This window comes from Garra rufa, chromosome 2, assembly GCF_049309525.1.
Source record: "Garra rufa chromosome 2, GarRuf1.0, whole genome shotgun sequence".
NCBI lineage: Eukaryota > Metazoa > Chordata > Actinopteri > Cypriniformes > Cyprinidae > Garra > Garra rufa.
In genome coordinates, this window is record NC_133362.1 from 25,660,001 (window position 1) to 25,666,791 (window position 6,791).

Consider the following 6,791-nt stretch of genomic DNA (forward strand, 5'->3'; position numbering starts at 1 on the left):
AGAAAAGCTTATATGTAACCCTGGACCACAAAACCAGTCTTAAGTCGCTGGGGTATATTTGTAGCAATAGCCAAAAATACATTGCATGGGTCAAAAAAATTATTGTTTTTTCTTTTATGCCAAAAATCATTAGGAAATTAAGTAAAGATCATGTTCCATGAAGATTTTTTGTAAAATTCCTACTATAAATATATCAAAATGTAATTTTTGATTTGTAATATGCATTGTTAAGAGCTTAATTTGGACAACTTTAAAAGGTAATTTTCTCAGTATTTTGATTTTTTTGCACCCTCAGATTCTAGATTTTCAAATAGATGTATCTCGGCCAAATATTGTCCTATCCTAACAAACCATACATCAATAGAAAGCTTATTTATTGAGCGTTCATATGATGTATACATATAAAGTACTGTAGTCTCTGGGGGGTTGAATAATTTTGATTGCAATTGTAGGTTTATTGCATATAAAATGTAGGCAGAAGCAGATTTTGAGCCTATTTTAAAATTTCTGAGGGGAATGAGAAAAACTAAATTTTCTTGTGCTAAGAAAGTTGTTTTTGGAATTTCACAAAGAAAATGTCTGTTTCCAATGTGCTTTAGCCATTCAGAAGCATCTTACACAAAATACAAAGGAAAAATACCCGGACCAACCGCAGGATAACAAACCAATCGAGAAATGACATGTCTGGTCCTGATCAAACTGTGGTGACTGACAGCTTATAACATACAAAACAGCGATACAAGAAATGCAGGCCACAGGTTACAAAGTTTTAAGGGGAGTTTTGACACATCTCTCTAGAGGTTTAGCATTCAAAATCCCCAGGTCGTCAGCGTGCTTGACGCTTCAGAGTTCAATACAGTGAATGTGCTTCCTGCACATTATAATGAAAAGCAGGTCACTGCCCCAGGCACTGGCAGTTCATTTACACAGAATTCAATGCAAATGCATTTGAGCAATTCAGTAACACTGGACTCATAATTTACAGCACATTAAAACATTATAGACTGGCAGAAAAAGTACAGATTTAGGTCTTTCATGAGAAGTCTATTAAAGACACAACTGGGCCTAAGCACACGTTAAAGGAATTCAAAGCAGAATTTACAGTCAGGAAGACTCCTGCTCCTAACTGTTGAATGTCATATCCATGCTGGACACTGTCATTATCCATGCAGACTACACTCTGCAGCTAAATACAGTTGTAACTTCTCTTCTGAGTGCTTAATCCCACTCTGTAAACACAGAGTTTGGTTATTTATGGGAGTGACAACTGTATTCAACAACCAAAGTCACTTTTGCATCCATTTAAATTTTAAAAAGCATGTGTATAGGAAAGAGCAATCAACAAAATGTCTTGCTTTGTCCTGTCTCTTTAGAGTAAAATACAGGGTAAAAAGTCAACTTTAAATTTTGATATTATCAGAACACAACAGACTGGATGGAGAGTGTATTAATTGGTCAACAATGACCTCTAATGAGGTGACGATTCTGAACTCTGAGCTCTCTGACCCAACAAAGCACTGTACACAGCACACACCCTAATCTGGATTATCAACTAAATTAGATGTGTCTCTAATCCGCCATTGCCAAACTCTTGCCTTAACCACTTCATTCCTGACAGGCGGGAAACACAAACCAGTTGGGCTTCCTTATCGATACATCCCGTTTGACCCGTGCTGATGCCTACGTGTTCCCTTCCAAGCTTTATCCACTTAGATCTAAACAGAAAATTAAATGTTTAGGAACTGTACAAAGCAGTTATTTCAGTTTACTTTTATTTTCAGTTTATTTTCAAGAAAGTTGACCATTTTATTTTCTAAATGCATATTAATGTTATTGTGAATGATTGGAAGTAAGCCTATGGGTAAGACTTCCAGTTCATTATCCGCTACAGGAAAATAACTAAGGAGAATAACAACGTGCAGTAAACGGTAAAACTGTTTGCACTACAAACCAGTATTTTCAAAAATATCACAACTCTATCTTCTGGTAAAAAAAAACAGACTTCTCTCTGGTGACCTATGCAGGATTCATTAAGTCCACTTAAACCCTGCCCACATTTCAAGGTCCAATCAGCAACCAGTGAACTGAACCAAGTCCCGCCCTACATTTTTTTTCTTTGCGATAATATTCCGTTAAACGTGCATCTATGTTGCAAATATGGCAGAAAAGTTATTTTAAAGTCACTGCTTTTATTTTATTGCAACTTTAAAAGACTTTCCATTAAGGAATTTTCTAGTCGTAATTGATTGAGGTGCATTTTACGCAATCCAAATTTTTAATTGGCGCATATTTCACTCATGTTGAAGCTGGTCATGTGAATTCACTGCAATGACTAACATAAACCTGCTTGGCCTAAAAGTTTACAACTTTTCTGAAATTTCACAAAAAATTCAGTAATGTGACTGCACCTTAAAGCAGTGGTTCTCAATCCTGGTCCTGGGGGACCCCTGCTCAGCACATTTTGCATGTTTCCCTTATTTAACACTTGATTGAGATCATCAGCTCATGAGGAGAGAGATCCATGAACTGAACTAATCAGCTAATGATCTCAGTCAGGTGTGTTAAATAAGGGAGATATGCAAAATGTGCAGAGCAGGGGTCCCCCAGGACCAGGATTGAGAACCACTGCCTTAAAGAGTTCACACAAAAATTAAAATTCTGTAATTAATTACTCACCCTTGTATTGTTTCAAACCCGTGAGATCTTTCATCTTCGGAACACAATTTAAGATATTTTTGATTAAATCCAACAATACTCTCTGACCTTCCCATAGACAGCAAGGGTACTACCACGTTCAAGGCCCAGAAAAGAACCAAGAGGATCGACAAAATAGTCAGTGGTTTAACTGTAATTTTACAAAGCACTGAGAATACTGTTTTGCCCAAAGAAAACAAAAATAACTACTTTATTCCACATTTTCGTCTCTACTGTGCCACTGTGTCATGCGTTGTGGTACTCTCGTTAACACACATCCACAAGTGACGCAGTGGTAACACTTTACAATAAGGTTCATTAGTTAAACATTAGTTAATGTACTAACTAACATGAACTAACCATGAGCAATACATTCGTTACCGTATTTACTAATCTTCATTAACGTTAGTTAACGAAAATACAGTTGTTCATTGTTTGTTCATGTTAGTTCACACTGCATTAACTAATGTTAACAAGATTTTAATTATGTATTAGTAAACGTTGAAATTAACATTAACAAAGATTAATAGCTGTATAAGTGCAGTTCATTATTAGTTCATGTTAACTAATGTGGTTAACTAATGTTAACTAAGGAACCTTATTGTAAAGTGTTACCGACGCAGTAGAGATGAAAATTAAGAATAAAGTTGTTATTTTTGCTTTCTTTGCGCCAAAAAAAAAAATATTGTAGTAGCGTAGTAAAATTACAGTAAAACCACTGATGTCACATGGACTATTTTGTCTATCATCTTGGTACTTTTCTGGACCTTGAACATGGTAGTACCCTTGCTGTCTATGGGAGGGTCAGAGAGCTCTCGGATTTGATCAAAAATATAGATGAACAAAGGTCTTACAGATTTGAAACAACATAAGGGTGAGTAATTAATGACAGAATTTTCATTCTTTGGGTGATCTAACCCCTTTAATTTTCAAAATTTTGAGGTAACCCAAAAGTTGTTAGAAACCCCTGCTGAAACATACATATAACCCCAAAACTTTTTTTCCTTTGACCTCCTTTATGGGGGTTCAAGCCTTACTTGTTGACTAATTGATTATATTAATTCTATTATTATCACAGTCATCATTCTATAAAAATTATTTTAGCTTTGGAAGTTACTACATCCTGTACCAGAAGCCACTGATAGGAAAGCTATGAAAGCCACTGATAAACAAATACAAAAGAAAACTCTTCTTTTAGTGACACTGATCTAGCATGGCTACTGTACAAAAAAATCAAGTACTGTACGCCATACGGAAGACCACTGCAGCAGCACGTCAAGTCTCAGCGGCCTTAGAAAACAGTTATATAATAACACCAAAGCAAAAAAAATGTATTGCTTACTCGGGTCGATTACAGAAAACTATCAACACGCAGCCATCATAAGTATGTCATGTGGTCCCCTCGTTTAAAACGTTAACTATTTTGCATCCAGAGGGCGCCAGTGGTGGGCTTCTACTGGCAGGTTGTGTTTACAGACATGCCAAGTTTGTAGACGTGCATACTGTATGCAAACAGGTTACTGCTGGGGTCAATACATGCACGTCAGCACGCTTGCAGGAACGACCCACATGTCAAAACACAGGACTTTATGTTGATAATTCAGTAGGAACGTCCACTCACCCTTCTGAAGGACTTGTACGATCCGGTTAAATAAGTGTAAATCACTGAGTGCTCAGCGGATTTATTCTCGAATGCGTTTACATTGTATCAGTGCATTCTGCATGCCTTGCTAGTCGACATGAATTCACATGCCACTTTTTGAGCGCCCCGTGCCTCATCAGCCTGAGGTAAAAAGTAAACAGTTGCACATATGGGAGTCAGATTTGAAAGTGTCCCCAAAAGTAGTAGGCAGGTTGCCTTTGGTGACTCTCCTCGTAGTCGCAGTTTCAAGACATTGGATTTGAATGATAGGTTGTTCTGTGAGTCGAGGCGGAATCCCAGTTCGTACGCCCCACCCCCTCTGGTAGAATCAGCCAACCAGAATGCAGAACAGCCTGCTGCTCGACATGTTATTTAAAGAACCTAACAGACTAGTAATGTGGTGTTTACAGCACCATGAAAAAGTGACAGAGCAATATCTGAGCTCAAAAATCTGTCTGAAAACCATTTCACAGTGACAAAGTACACATGGTAAACATGTAAAATGTAGGCTATATGTAATATATATATATATATATATATATATTGTTATGGGTCGCTGCAGTGTCTTGAAGTATCAATGGTAAGTTTCAGATTGCCAGGATTGACTTCTTCAAGTGGCGGAACTGAAAAAAGGCAGCATGCTCTGGCAAGATGCCCACCGACAGCTTGGCTCAATCTTTTTTGTTACAAGTTCAATCTCTACTGCATAACAGGAAATGGAGTGTTTCAAAAAAGCCTGCCACTGCGGAAAATAGGCATTAACGAAAAAGGAAAAAAAAGCAGGGAAAGTGGGAAAGATGTTTTCTCTCACATGCTTGTTCTTCGGTGAGTTCACCAGCAAAGGAAAATACTGAGTGTTTACACTAATGTGTGACTAAATGGGACAAAGGGCCAAGAAAGTCGACCTACATTGTCTATGTGTGTGTGTGACACAGCTGATGGTGCGTGGTCTGATGGAATAAGTGCAAACAGTCATTAATCTTCCAGTCTGACATTTGATTTCAGGTGTTCAGGGTAAAGCAGCTAGCTGTCCCGACAGACTGTTCATTATGTGCTAACCAAAACCTCCCAGATAGATTGTAGGTTTCTTAAAAATAACAATATTTATGAAATATAAAGTGTGTAATGTAAGTGTAATATTGTTACAATTCTCCTTAAGAGAAGTGATTTCATAAACCACTATAATGAAGCAAATCATTAATTATTAACACTACTTTTACAAGAATAAAAGGCTGAAGAAGAAGAAAAATAACATTTCTGCAGTGCATCGACATAATATTACAAGATTTTGAGCTTGTATGTCGAATAAGCAATAAGTAGTGTCTGAGGGTTTACAATCACACCCAGTATTTCTCTCAAACAGAGAAAGGACTTTACAAGACAGACGAACGCCATCTGGAGGTTAGATTATATTATTACAGTCTTAAGCAGTTAAATTCTGCTTTTTTCTTTTTTATTTATTCGTATGTTCACTGTCTCTTCGCTTTTGGTTAACACATTAGACAACAACCACAAAAAAACAAAACAAAAAAACGCAGTAGACTATCCAGCTTTTTCTTCAACGCGGAAGTAAGCCTATGGGTGAGACTTCTGATAACGAGAAGAATAACAATGTGCAGTAAACGGTAAAACTGCGCTACAAACCAGTGTGCTCATAATTACGATAATGCATTAAAATAATATAGTAAGACACACCAATTTGCAATATCAAGCAGGAGAACGAGCTGTTTTGTACAGGTAAAAATAGATGAGAAGGAAGCCAGACCCATACAATTTACAAATGGCCACGCCCACTCTTACAAGAAGAAAAAGATGGATAGATGTTGCATAATGTACAGATTATTGTACTAATGAGTAAACAAAATATATTTTTAGATTTTTAGAAGCAGATTTATTTTTAACATCACTAAATTACATATATGGAATACATATTTTGGGACTGAAGTCCAAATACATTTAAGGCAAATCTGGCACACAATTCAGATTTGTAACTAGATTAGGAGGGGGTCTTGAAGGGAGCTCATCTGGCATGACAACAGCTGCAGGATGTGGTGTGATTTTACGTAAGGTCAGACATTTGTTTAACCGCTATCTCTCGGTATTACTTTTTTACAATAGTTTTACCGTACCTTTAATGCAAGATCCTTCTTAAGATTCTTTTCAGTGTACCAGAAGACATTTTGAAACTATCTGGGGCTTGAAATCTTCACAGGCTTGTTTTGTCCGAGTCTCCTCACAGTGGGGTTCAGTGTATTATAGTAATGACTGGAGAGCACACTCAGTTTCCTGCTCCTGGTTTGGCAGCTGTGAAATGTTATTTTTGGAACAGAATAGTTGAGGTTCAGGGGAAAGCAACTACAGACAGCCAAAAAAGAACTGAGAGTTTCACTTCTTAGGTTATTTAGCTTGGGGGAAAATGTAGGTGGGAGTCAAAAATTATGGGTTGTATCATTTG

At 37.1% G+C, this 6,791-nt stretch overlaps 1 protein-coding gene across 1 annotated transcript in view; it reads right to left on the reverse strand.

Annotated features, from left to right (window-relative positions):
• sertad2b (SERTA domain containing 2b) overlaps window positions 1-4,562 on the reverse strand; it is a 55,015-nt gene extending 50,453 nt beyond the window's left edge. The window contains exon 1 of the mRNA XM_073833956.1: window positions 4,316-4,562. The gene's annotated coding sequence lies outside the window, so the exon portion shown is untranslated. The remainder of the gene's footprint in view (window positions 1-4,315) is intronic.
• Window positions 4,563-6,791: the final 2,229 nt, after the last annotated feature.